The sequence below is a fragment of the Tupaia chinensis genome, unplaced genomic scaffold (assembly GCF_000334495.1).
Source record: "Tupaia chinensis unplaced genomic scaffold, TupChi_1.0 Scaffold000561_1, whole genome shotgun sequence".
Taxonomy (NCBI): Eukaryota; Metazoa; Chordata; class Mammalia; order Scandentia; family Tupaiidae; genus Tupaia; species Tupaia belangeri.
In genome coordinates this window covers 4631838-4646111 of record NW_006160074.1, presented here as the reverse complement: position 1 = coordinate 4646111, position 14274 = coordinate 4631838, and positions in this window count along the sequence as shown.

Here is a 14274-nt window from a genome sequence, read left to right as displayed (position 1 = left end):
ATTCACTTGATCAAGGCCAAGGCCCCAAAGAGGCAGCCTTCAACGCCTTAGCGCTCCAGGATCTAACATGCAAGGCAAAGATGTTCCTGTCTCCCATGGTGCTGGGAGGCATTTCTCTCTTGCCATGCCGTGGCTCTGAGCAATGAGGGTCCACCTGTTACCTATCCCGCAGGGGGATGGCCATCCACCTGTGCACATGATCCTCGAGCTCAGCCATCCTGGGGCCTCTACAGACTCCCCATCCAGATCCCACTTTGTATCCCACCCCAAAGGAAGCCCACAACTAGCTTGTGGAGGTTCTGAGCCTCCATTTCCTTCCCTGTCCCCAACGACTCACAGGATTGAGTTAATATGCACAAAGTGCTGACAACAGTTCATAATGTATGTTCAACCCATGATCGCTGCTATTGTTGTTCTTATTATCTCAGTTTATCTGGATACAAGAAGTTTGGAGACAAACTAGAAGACTAAGTGCAGGACTCTTTAGGTGAAGCTAAGTACATCCAGATAATGGAATGAGATGCAACAGCCAGAAGTTATACAAGAGAATACTTACTAATATGGGAAACCTTTGCAAAATACTGTCAAGTACTTAGCAAACTGCTACAAAGGTCTCTAAGAACAGAGGTGGAGGATGAATTCACACCCCTTCCAGGTCTAGAAAGCAGAAATTTCTTTGTTGTCTTCTGTGTTTGCTGAAAAAAATATCTTAATGCACATTTGCCATCTAACCTATAATATGTTCAAATTTGTTTTCAAAACCATTTCTACTGAGTAACAGTGATGCTTTAGGGAGAAGAAGCTTCATGTTTATCTTGTGGCCTGCTGGGGGCCCCTAAGGAGACATCTACCCCAATTGTAAAAAAAAAAAAAAAAAAAGGGAGGAATAAGTGAAAAATGTTAAGGTACAAAAAGAAGGGAGGAATAAGTGAAAAATGTTAAGGTACAATACAAAACATGTGAAGGAGGTTATCCTATTTTAATATAAATAGAGTGTGCATTTTAAAAAGACAAAGATCACCCATGGAAATGTTACTAGCAGTAAACTTTGGGAGAAGGAGAAATTACAGGGTTTTTTTTTTTTTTTTCTTTAATTGCCACAGGGCATGTGCACTCATCATCAAGAGAGAGAGAGTCAAAGAGAAAGCACCCTCCGATAGGTGTGATCACAACACAGTCCTTTTCCTCCGGTTCTCCATCCCGTCAGGAGTATGGGCACACTGGCACATGTGTCTGGCATGTTTTTCAAGCCACTGAGGCAGAACTCCAACCACGATAAGCCACGTGGGATCCAAGTCCCAATGCACTGCACCTAAGCTGCACTACGGGGCTGGCCCAATCACAGATTATTTACTTTCTTCTTTTATTTAGCTGTATTTTCAGTTTTTAAATATGTATTTTTAAAAACTGAACTGACTCATATGGGAATCAAATCAACTTCAGGATCCCCCACTCAAGTGGGGTAACAGTCTCCAGACAGGGCTCACTCAGTCCTATACAAATCAGCACAACTACAACGAAAACAGCACAACATAGAAGCAAAGAAGTCTGGACTGTGACGTCAACAGGGCCAGGTTCAAGTCCCCCACGACTCACCAGATGGGAGATGACCTCTCAGAGCCTCGGGTCCCAGGCGGTGGTCACAGGTTCTCATTTAAGGCACACACACACACAGGAGGAATAAGAGTTAGCTCTCTACCAAACTCATTCACCAAAAGAAGCCAGCACACCGATCAAGCATGTGCTGCTGGGGATGCTCCCCCTGAAGTTTCCAGAAGGGCAGCAATTTGGAGGCAGGCCTCCTCCGCTTAGCGGACCCACTCCCTGCCTAAAGTAGCTCTCCAAAACTGGATCCTTCCTGGCCAGCTGCTGCATGGTTTCCAGCTACATATGGAAGGGCTGACGATGCCTAACTGGAAGCTTTATGCTGGGTTTTCACTGTCGCTGGAAACAGAATCCACCTCCATCTCATACCTAGCACCTTCTACCCTTCCATTCTCCTAACACTGACTTCTAGGTTTTGAGGGACAACAGCTGAAACTATGGTTAAAAATTCATTTTACAGGGACCAGCAGATGATGTAATGGTTACATCGCTGGATTCCCATGCAGTCAACTGTGGTTCAAGTCCTGGACCTGGTGGCTTAAAACTCAAGCTGGACAAGTGTTCATGTGTGCCCAAAAGCCCGAGAAGAGACTGAAGGAGAAGGGATTGCAGCATGGTCATCACCTCTGGGGAATGATTTCTCACTTTCTGTCTGTCTCCCTCTGTCTCTCCAGCAAGAACACACGTGCTATCACAAAAAAAATCTCTCAAAAAAAAAGGAAGGAAAAAAATTCATTTTACATGCAATTTTTTTTTTTATTTTCCCAGCGGGCACATGCACCATAGACAGAGAAATGGACAGCAAGAAATCACCCTCCAGGAGGATGGTCACGTGGCAATTTCTTCTCCATCTCCTCTCAGGATTTTGGGCACACACGCACACATAGGCAGTGTGAGTTTCAGACCGTGGGTCTGGGACTCAAACTGTGGTCGACTACGTGGGAGTCCAGTGCCTTAACCACTAAGCCACCTACTGGCCCCCACGATTTGGTTTTTTTGAACTTCACGTTAAAAATACACTTTCTGGAACATATCAGTTAAACTATATACAACTGCTGATATTCAAAGGACCAAAAACAGTAATTTTATATGTTCAACCTAATAATTACATAAGAACCAAACTAGAGGTCTCAACCAATTTACTTCTTATCAGCAAATTGCAAATTTGAGTAATTGTTAAAAGAGGCCTACACGATAAATGTACATTATTATGCAAAAGACACAGGGCACCTAACTAGGCAAGTCACTTACAGCCACTCTAAGTCACATCCTAAATTGAGAAGACCAATGACAGGCACACAGGGATGCTGTGAGAATTGAGTGTCCTAATATATCACAAAGGGCCTTGTAAACTAGAAGGAATTTTTTTTAATTTATTTACTTTAACTCCCAAAGGATGTGTGTGCTCACCAGAGAGAGACAAAGAGGCAGAGAGAAAAAGAGAATCCAGTACACTGATCCCAGCAGGGTGTGGTCACTCTGCAATCCTTTCTCCTCCATTTATCCATTTGGGCCATGCACTGCAATTTTTTAAGCTGCTGGGGGTGGGATTCAAACCACAGACAGCCATGTGGGGTCCAAGTCCCTTAACCACTAGACTATGGAGCCAGCCTAATTTTTAATTCTCTTGAACAGTAGATGGTACAAGTGTTCCAGCAACATACAATGATAAAACAATAGCCAGTATCTGTTGACAGTTTATTTCAGGCTAAGCATTAGTTATACAGATTGATTTTAATCCTTCACATCAGCCCCTTCACATCAGTGAAGTAGGTATTCTTGCTGTCCCCATGACACAGATGAGGACAGTGAGGCCCCAAGCATTAGAAGAGTCAGCCCAAGGGCACACGGTAGGAGGTAAACCAGTGGGTCTGACTTTAAAGCCCCTGCACTAAGCACTGGGCAGCACTCCCCCTTCACACCCAGCACCATCTCCCCACTGGTCTCCTCCTCCTGGCTCCCTTCAGGAACAGGACCAGCAGCGCCATCCACTTAGTGGAGGAGAGAGGCTCCCTGCGACACAATGACATGGAAACGCAGTGACCCACAGCCAGCAGCAGGAAATGCACAATCACCTTGCTACCTTGGAAACAAGTGGCACGATCAGGCTCTCAGAGCCTCCTATCTCCCACATTTACAGCCCAGGATTATATCTTTCAACTTTTCACTGGTCGTTTAAAATAACTCCTCTTGACCCTGCAAAAAAAAATGTACCCAGAGACAGGAGGCAACTACCGCCAAAGCTAGCCAGGTCACGACATGAAGAGAAATGCTCCCAACACAAAGAGAACCCTGTATTTGAAGGAGCACGGTCAAAATCCTGGTGCGTCTTTAAAGCCTGAACTACAGGCGGCCACTCTTCAGTCACATCCTGAGGTCACTTCGTTTGGATTATTTCAATTATACATACTTGTTAAAGGAGAAGTAGAGGGGTCTGGGTGGTGGTGCGGGGTAAAAATGCAACGTTCTGCAAGGCTGAGCCACACAGGAAAGTTCCAGATTCACCTCTGAAACCCCTGTCAGTCCGTGCATGCCCATGATCTGGAGCTGGCTGAAGCTGGGGCGGTTTGAGAAGTTGAGACCTTATTGGGGGTGCCTGTCCCTCTGTCTCTATCTCTTCCTCTCTCTGTGTCCCTTCTGCTCATAGAGAAGCAAAACAGAGAGAGGGAGAGATCATGTAAATCGTGCTATCTGAACAGGCCCCATCGCCTAGGTGTTGAGGGGGCTGGATTCCATATCACCCACTGCAGCTCGAGTCCTGGCCCCTACAGTTTAAAAACCTCTCCAGGCATACGTGTGTGTGTGTGTGTGTGTGTGTGTGTGTGTGTGTGTGTATGTGTGTGTGCCTAAAACCCCAAAAGGATGAAGGAACGTAGAAAGGACCGAAGCATCACCACACCTCACTGTGGAGTGCTTTCTCCCTTTCTCTCACAGTCTCTTTGTCTCTCTGTCTCTCTCTGAGAAGCACATGCACCCTCTGGGAATTTAAATAAACAAGTAAACTGTCCTGTCAAAGAAGTCTCCACTACTTCATATATACATTTGTGTGTGTGTGTGTGTGTGTGTGTGTGTGTGTGTCGTACAGAATACGCAAAACGCTTAGTGGATTTAATCTCTAAAACCCAATTTAAGAGATTTACAGCATAATTTTTTGATTCGTCATAAGTATAGCCTTTGCCTTAACTTCACGATCTCACTCTTGAGTAAATGACATATCTCAGTATTTTGTAAAAGGTGGCTTTTATATTTCTATACCTGTTTATAAGGAACTTAGGCATAATGTGATCTCACTTAATGTATCCAACTATTCTGTGTGAAAAATACTGCTATTAATAGCATTTTAGGGATATGAACACCAATGATCAGAAAGGTCAAGGCACCTGCCCAAGATCACACAGCTAGGATTCTAGCCAGTCTGGATCCAAATTCTACATTCTCTTCATCACCCAAAGATCTTATTTAACTCTAAGTTCCTAAGGAATAGGGGCTGTCCCTTAATAGTAAGAAAAAATATATTTGCTACACAAATGAGAATCAAAGGACGAAGTTCCTTAATTTCCAAAGAGCTCATACAAATGAATAATAAAAAGACAATCTTTTTTTCTTAATGAACACAAAGTTAAAAAAAAAAAAAAGAATTGCAAATGGCCCAAAACACAGGAAAAGACATTCAACTAATTCAAAATTTGAAATACTAATAAAAGTAACAAAATATAATTTTTCATCTCTCAGACCAGAATACACTTTTTTTTTTTAAGTTTCTTTCTTTCATTTAATTATTTTAATTTGACCAGACAGGGACAGAGTGTGAAAGAAAGTAAGAAAGCAAGCTACCAGGTCCAGGACTTGAACCACACTTGACCATGTGAGAGTCCAGAGCCCTTAACCACCACGCCACCTGCCAGCCCCTCTAAAAAAAGTTTTAAAATTTAACAATTCTCAATCTAAGAGAAGGTATGGAGAAACAGGCATTCTCAAACTCAGCAATTCTAAAACTACTGATAGAAACGTACCCTATGGATATGGCGGTGAAGGTTACAAGAAATATACACCAAAGACATTCTCTGATTTGTGATGGAGGAGGAGGGCATACTGAAACAACTACCGTAGGCCAGATTCATAGCCTAATGGTTAAGGAAACCAGATGCCACGTGGCCCACTGCAGTTCAAACCCCAGCCCTGATGGCTTGAAAAGCACACACTTGGCACGTGTGCATGCGTGTCCCAAATCCCAACATGATGGAGGAATGGAAGAGAAGGGGTTGCAGGTGATCACGCCCCACTGAGGACTGCCTTCTCCCTCTCTCTGTCCCTCTATGGCAGGCACACGTCAACTCTAACAATTAATTTAAAAAAAAAAAAAAAAAAGAAGAAGAAGAAGAAAGAAAGACAGAGAGAAAGGGAGGAAGGGAGGAAGAAACTGAAATGTTCATTGATAGAGGAATGGTCAAATAAACTATGGTAAAGCCGGGCCAGTTCTGTGGCAGTGGTTAAAGCAGCTGGTCTCCACGTGGCCTACCTCATTGCTCAAATATCAGACCATGTGCACACATTCACCAAATCCCAAAAACAGGGAGAAGTGGAGAAGGGATTGTGGTGTGACCATTCCCCGTGGGAATGTACTTTTTCCTCTCCCTCTGTGTCTCCTTCTGGTGAGCATGCACACCCTTGTAACACACACACAAAAAAAGAAACCAAGAAATTTGGTAAATCTACACATCAAAATGTTGGCCAGTCAATTACAAAAACGATGGCCAACTCTGTGGTTCGAGTCCCAGACCTGGCAGCTTTAGAATCATGCCAAGCACATGTCTGTACCCAACATTCTGAGAGGAGAAAGAAGGGATTGTGGCATGGCCATCCCCCTGCCTTGGGTGGGGGTGATTTCTCACTTTCCATCTCATTTTGCCTCTCACTGTCTCTCTGTTTCTATCTGGTGAGTACACTCACATTATAGCACAAACTAAAAAATAAATAAATAAATAAAAATTAGAGCTGTAGTTACAAATATCAGTAATCCCCAAGACTACCAAGTACATTAAAAGGACAAGTAGGGGCCAGCAGGTGGTGTGGTGGTTAAGGGCACTGGCCTCCCACATGGCTGACTGCAGGTCGAGTCCCAGGTCTGCTTTCTTGCTTTCCTTCTCTCTCTCACTCTCACTCTGTCTCTCTCTGGTCAAATTTAAAAATAAGTACACAAATAAAGTGAAATAATTCTTTTAAAAAGAATGAATAATTACAAAAAAAAAAAATAGGACAAGCAGAGACCAATGTACATGTAACACTTACTTTAAGGTAACTTTGTACAAAGAGCAGTATAGATATCTTTATACCTTATATAGAAACATTTTCCTGAAAGACACTAAGAATACCAACGTGATTATCTTTGAACAGGCCTGATTAACCTCACAGTTTTAGATTAGAGGTCTGTTTTGCTTTGTTTTGTTTTGTCTTTAGAGATTTTTGCTATAAGGAGTGTGTCTTCACTGGAGAAACAGAGACAGAGAGACATAAAGTGAGAAATCACCCCCCAGGGGGAGATGGCCATGCCACAATCCCTTCTCCTCCATTCTCCTCTAGGGATTTTGGGCATGCACACGCACCTGGCATGAGTTTTAAGATGCAGGGTCCGGGACTCGAACTGCGGTCAACTACATGGAAGTCCAGCAACATAGCCATTACACCATCTGCTGTTCCCAGATTAGAGGTATTCTAACCTGGGCTTCATGGGCTATTTTATAGAGCCTATGAAACTCCAGAAATTGAATATTGTACATACGTGTATTCTTCCCAGGGAAAGGGCTTTTCTCTTTTAGATACTCATTAAAGGTCCTTCTCTCCTCCTCCACCCCAGAATGATTAAGAACCACTGTGGCACCCGCTCCGTATTGATGCTAAGTTTTAATAGTCACTAACTGGTGTGTATGCACGCCACAATCCTGGGCTGGGTCCTGGCATAGGCACCCTGAAAAACACCACTCCATTCCTGCCCTGCAGAAGCAGATAGTTTGTGGCATAATAAAGACATTGTCTGCCTAAGTTTCAGAAATGGCAACAGAGTACTGCTTCCCTCTAACAGGAAGAAGGAAAAGTGGAACTGAAAATTATTTGCATGTTTAAAATTAGACCTTCTATGGGAGCTGACACTACTTTGCTTTCAAAATGTCCCCAATCCACTGTGTCACTGCCACCACCCCTCACTCTGGCATTTCCATGCCATGGAAATTCTGAGACAATAGGATGACCACAGCGCTCACTAATAAGGAAGTAATAACTAATTTCCTACAGCTCCAGTCTCTGAGGGGTCACCAGAAAAGCCACGGGAAAGCCAGCAGCATGAGGCGGTGACCAAATGGCCACGTCCTTCTCTGGTCTATCTGCCACTGGCAGGCATCTCTTATTCGGGGAGCCTCGCCTTCTGCTCACCATTGCCTCTCTAGCAAATCCAGTGCCAGCTCTTTCCCCAGAGGAGCGACAGGGATGCCACATCCACAGCGTGATGTGAGTTGTCTCGGCCTCTTGCTGTCCACCATGGCCCCGGGCCACATCCCCCACCCTCAGCCCTTTATCACCTTCACATTTTTGCCACGATGACCACAAAATTGATTCATCGTCATTTACTCAATGTTCTTTAGACCCGCTTTTGATTAAATTTAAACAGATTTATTTATCATGACACTACATTTACCTTTGTCCTACCAATAAAATCATGAACTTGGGGGGCCAGGAGGTGGCATGGTGGTTATGGCACTGGACTCCCACGTGGCCGACCATTCAAGTACCAGACCCAGAGGCTTGAAGATCACGCCAGGCATGGGTGAGTGCGTGCCCAAAATTCCAGGAGCGGAATGGAGAGGCGAAGAAGGGATTGTAGCATGGCTATCCCCCTGGGAGGGGGGATTTCTCACTTTCCCTTTCTCTGTCTGTCTCGCGCTCGCTGGCAAGTGCACGTGCCGTACGGCCAATTAAAAAAAAAAAAAAAAAAAAACAACTTTAAAATCAGGGACTTGGTATGCAGCCTACTAATTTTTTTACCAATACCTAAAACAAATCATTCCTTTTTTTTTTTTTTTTTTTCCGGGGGGTGTGTATGCTCACCACACCAAGGGGGAAACTGAGAGAGACCAAGAAAGAGAAAGTACCCGGCTGGTGGGTGCGGTCATGCTGCAATCTTTTTTCTTCTATTTCTCCATGCCATCAGGATTTGGGGCACATGCCTGGTGTGTTTTTCAAGCCGCCAGGCCAGATCTGAACCACCATGTGGGATCCAATTTTCTACACATAGCACTTAACCACTGTGTGGGGCCGGCCCCTAAAATAATTCTGAACGTTACGAAAAAAGCATTATGACTGCGTAAGTCCATCCTGCACACCGCTAGAGTTATTCCATACCGCTCTGTGGGAAACGCTCAACAAATATTTGTTATTCTCATGAACTAATGATCTGAAAGCCCACTTCTTCTCCCCAAATTATAGCAGCAGCCACACTGCAACTGAATCATGCTTTAGGTCTTACAGAACAGTTCCTCCTCTACCTCATTTGATCCTCTCAACTACACAGTGAGGCAGGAAGTATGAGTCCCCTTTTCCAGATAAGGACATGAAGTGTCACGGAGGTTAAGTGACTTGCCCAAGTAGCTACTAAGTAGCAGAGCAAGGACCCAAACCCAGGTCTTTCCATTCCAGACCCCGATTTGTCTCCACTAAGGCGGGTGTGCCTTGTAAATTCAGGCCCCCAAAGAAACACAGCAGGAAAGAGGGTGCCTGGGTTTTCTGTGTTACAAGTGGAGCCAATCCCACAGCATTTAGGATGCAAAAAAAAAAAAAAGACTCTCTGTCCGATCAGGAGTCAGTCCACAAGCCCGTCCCTTGCTGCTGAAGTCTGCCACCTCATCAAACACTTGCACACTAAAAACCTTCTCGAAAACAGATTTCAAGGCTGTAAACTGAGGCAGTGCAGACCTCAGACCCGAATGTTAGTTCCAAATCATTGGTACGTTCTGAACCCCAGTCTCCTCTCAGATGAAATGAGGACACGAACGTCACCTCTCTCTCAGTATTCCTGAAATGGTCAAAGGAGATAATGTATTAAAACCCTTCACACGGTACTTGCTGTACATAATGTTACCTATTAATTATAACATTATCAGCGACATTATGTTAGAAGAGAAATACACAGAAAATTGCCTCTTCTACTGCACTCAAAATAATTCCCTTGGCCAAGAAGTGAATGAACTAAGAAGTAATTACGGATGATGCACTGGCTAAACCCAGGCCTAGTCATCCAGCAACTCTGCCGCGGCCTCGACCCTGAGCAAAAATTACTTTTAGGAGCTAAATAACCGCTTTGCTGACCGAAATTGCTCATTCGGGAGCCAGGATTCTCTCTGCTTAGGAGAGCTTGGGTATTCCGTGGTTATCTTTATTGTGGGGCTGAACTTGAAGTCAGCTCAAAGTCACAGTCTAACCATAAACCAATTTGCTCTGTTTTCTTAAACTGTCTGCAAACAAAACGTAATCATTTGGTTTTTCCGTTGTTGTTCTGAAGCAAAACAAAAATATTTAAAGTCACCCGTATAAGAATTTAACAAGCAGTTTAAAGAGGAATCAAAATATTGTTAGTACTCAGGATGAAACAGGTAAGCAATCAGCCTTAAGGACCAGCCATAGTCAGTAAACACAAACAGTTATGATTCACCAGGAAGCAAGAAAGCAAAGAAAAAGCAAATCCAAAACACTCTTAAGACCAACAAAACAGCCATCAGTCACCAGCATTTTTTTATTTTTCATTTTAAAGCAGCCCATTATCAAGCTGATTTCTGAAGACCCTATCAGGACCAAGGGCAGGAAGCAGGAGGAAAAAAATCACTTTATCGCATTGCCTCGAACATGCATGTAAACCAAAACCAGTGTGCGAATATGCTACAAGAATGGGTGGAGTCAGTCCCCATGCGGGAGTCATTTCTGCCATTCTTCCTGTCTTAGAGAAAGGGAATGAGATGCCAGGTTCAAAAATTGTTTTTTCGGGCCTCCTAAGTATTGAGTTGCAACTTTCTAGCTTCCACACCCCATTCTCATTAATGTCCAGAACCATGGCATTCCCATGACTCGTTCATTTCTTCGTTTGTTTTTGTTTTTTACTACCACATTCGATTCCATTTTAAAACACACACCAAGGGCAGCCGGTGGCATGGTGGTTAGGATGCTAGATCCCACATGGCCGACACCAGTTAAGAGTCCTGAACCCAATAGCTTGAAAAACACTCTAGGTGTTTGGGCATGCATGCCCAAAATCCCAAGAGGAGAACAGAGAAGAGAATGCAGTGTGACCATCCGCCCTGGTGGAGGGGTGGGGGGGGTCTCACCTTCCCTCTCTCACTCTCTGTCTCTCTTCAGTGAGTGAACACGCCCTATAGCAAACTAAAAATTAATTAATTAATTAATTAAAACACACACACAGTCCAAGCCTCACAAAGACTATCAACTCTTAGAGAGGCGATCAAGACCCTTCACTCATTTCCTAAACACACACATTTCAGAAATATCTCAAACAAGATTTAATTCTGAAAAACTCAGTTTACACTCATATTTTCAGGAATATACAGTGACACAGCACTATGCTTATGGTGAAAAATAATGTCAAAATTAAAACAGACAGGGACCAGCAGTTGGTGGCTATGTCGCTGGACTCCCATGCAGTCGACCAGTTCGAGTCCCAGACCTGGTGGCTTCCGGATGCTTTCTGTCTTTTGGTCGCTCTCTGTCTTTCTGGCAAGTGCACACGCCCTATACCAAAAGCTTCTCAAAAAAAAGAAAGAAAGAAAAGAAAACAGACCCCAAAAAATAGCATTATGAAAATACTAGACGGGTCCAGCAGGTGGTGTGGTGGTTAAGGTGTTGGACTGCCACATGGACGACCATGATTCAAATCCTGGAACCTGGTGGCTTGCTTTCTCTTTCTCTCTCTCTCTCTCTCTCTGTCTCTCTCACTCTGGTGAGCACACATGCCCTACAGCAAATTTTTTAAATAACAATAAAAATAAATTAGATTAAGTAAATAATTCTTAGGAAAAATAAAAGAAAATACTAGGCACAGAAGGTGACCCAGGCTACAACTTTGGCATTGGTACTATCTTGCCAGGTGACACTGGCCTGCTTCCTATCTTCTCTGGACCTCCATACCCTTGCCTAAGGAGTTTAAGGGGTCCAGCTCAAAAATGCACTGATTCCTTGAAAATCAAATACTGAAATGAACTTCTGAATGTGGATTTTAAAGCTGCTTCTTCAGAGAGCCTTTTAAAGTTCCTATTCTATAACACATCTAAAAATGAGAAATATAAAGAATACTCTTGAGTTTCTACAGAACAACCTGTAGAGGAAGGAAATATCTGAATACAGAACAAGTATACAATGGCAAAATCCTAATGAAATACAAGGAAGGATTAGGCAAGAAATAAATTTACCCAAGAAACTTCCTAGTTCAAAGCACAACAAACAACCACCATGGCTGAAGTATAAGTAAATAAATAATGTATGCACCACATTAATCTAAAAACAAATGGAGCTCCAGTATTTCTTTAGTATAAACTTTGGTGCAGAGATCTTCAAATACAAGGCAATTTTTTTTAACCATACAAACTGTTCTCTGTGAATTTTACCTACAGAGATGGGAGATGCCAGGTGACACTGGCCTGCTTCCTATCTTCTCTGGACCTCCATACCCTTGCCTAAGGAGTTTAAGGGGTCCAGCTCAAAAATGCACTGATTCCTTGAAAATCAAATACTGAAATGAACTTCTGAATGTGGATTTTAAAGCTGCTTCTTCAGAGAGCCTTTTAAAGTTCCTATTCTATAACACATCTAAAAATGAGAAATATAAAGAATACTCTTGAGTTTCTACAGAACAACCTGTAGAGGAAGGAAATATCTGAATACAGAACAAGTATACAATGGCAAAATCCTAATGAAATACAAGGAAGGATTAGGCAAGAAATAAATTTACCCAAGAAACTTCCTAGTTCAAAGCACAACAAACAACCACCATGGCTGAAGTATAAGTAAATAAATAATGTATGCACCACATTAATCTAAAAACAAATGGAGCTCCAGTATTTCTTTAGTATAAACTTTGGTGCAGAGATCTCAAATACAAGGCAATTTTTTTTTAACCATACAAACTGTTCTCTGTGAATTTTACCTACAGAGATGGGAGAAGACAGCCGATACACCCTGAGCCTTAATAATAATAACCCCAAGTGGAAACGCGTTCCTGTTTACAAAGTTCTTTTAAGCACTAGCCAATAGAAACACCTCAAAACAATTCTACAGGGCAGGTGGTGTTGCACCCATTCTACAGATGCTGTTCACAGAGGTTGGGAAAAGACCGAAGAGCAAACCCAACCTGGTACTGTCCCTGGAAGAAGTCTCCTGACTCATAATCCAGTGTTCTCTGCCAGAGGTCACAGTGCCTCCCCAGCCCTCGAGAGCTGTTCAAAACCTCCCAGAGTGACCCTCTGGGTGCTAAGAGTTACCACAGCCCTAGGCCTCGACTCCCTTCTTAGCCTGCCTGACCCACTGCAGTTCTGCCCCAGGACTGATGTTTCTGGCTCTCGAACAATCCTGAATTGGTGTTTGAAAAAGTTTTTCCTGAATCCAGGTCCATCCCCAGCCAATAACTCAGTTCCCAAATTTAAAACATCATCTCTTTAGAGCTGGTGTCTGCATTATGGACGCAAGATTTTCATTAGCAAAATGCACAACAGGCCACTTTCCCACTGCGGGATCAAGACCCTAAGAGGCTCCCAGAAAGCAGTGTGGACTAAGCCGCTTGCTCAGCTCCTGCGGCGCGGACTAGATGGTTCCGCTCTTTCACTTCTCTCTCAGTTCCCAGTTCCCCATCTGTGAAATGGGAATGAACCCCAGCTGCCCTGCTCCACCACCCCCCAAGGAAATGCCAAGAAGGGGAAACGGCGCCTTCAGGAAGGTCAGTCCCCAAAATGCCAGGACAGCATTATCTGAAAAGTGAAGCAAGAAGAGGGCGGTAGGGGAGAGCGGGCGCTCACAAAGCACGAATTAGACACTGGCGGAAGCAAGCACCTTTCCCGGGAACATGCCTGGGGGAAGACCGCTGCCCTGCGGACTGCCTGCTAGTGGCCACCTTTCCCCAGGGCTGAGAACTTTCCCCAGAAGCACTGCCCTCGAACCCGAGGTCCAGCGCCCGGCTGCCCAGCGCCCCCGGGCCGCCCCTGCTGCCCTTCGGCTCGGCCCCTTGGGCCCCTGCAGCCCGGGTCGGAGGTCGGCCGCGGTTGGCCAGGCGGGCCGCGCTCTGCGTCCTGAGCTCTCGGCAAACACGCCCCCTCCGGCCGCCTGCGGACGGCGAGCTGGGCCCGCGCGGGCCAGATGTGACTAGCTCCAGGAAAGGCCGGGCCAGAAACGGCCTGGTGATCGCGCAGGAGCGCCCACGGGGTGGCTACCGGCACCCCAGGACCCTGGATCCCGCCGCCTTCTCCCGATACCCGGGAGCCAGGAAAGGAGCTTGGTCGCCCGCGTGCGAGGCCGGCCGGGATCCCCGCAAGCCTCCTCCAGGAGAGGGACTCCGAGAATCCGGACTCCTTGTCACCCTCTCTTGACACCCCCCAGGCGAGGAACGGCCAGGCAGGTGCAGGGGAT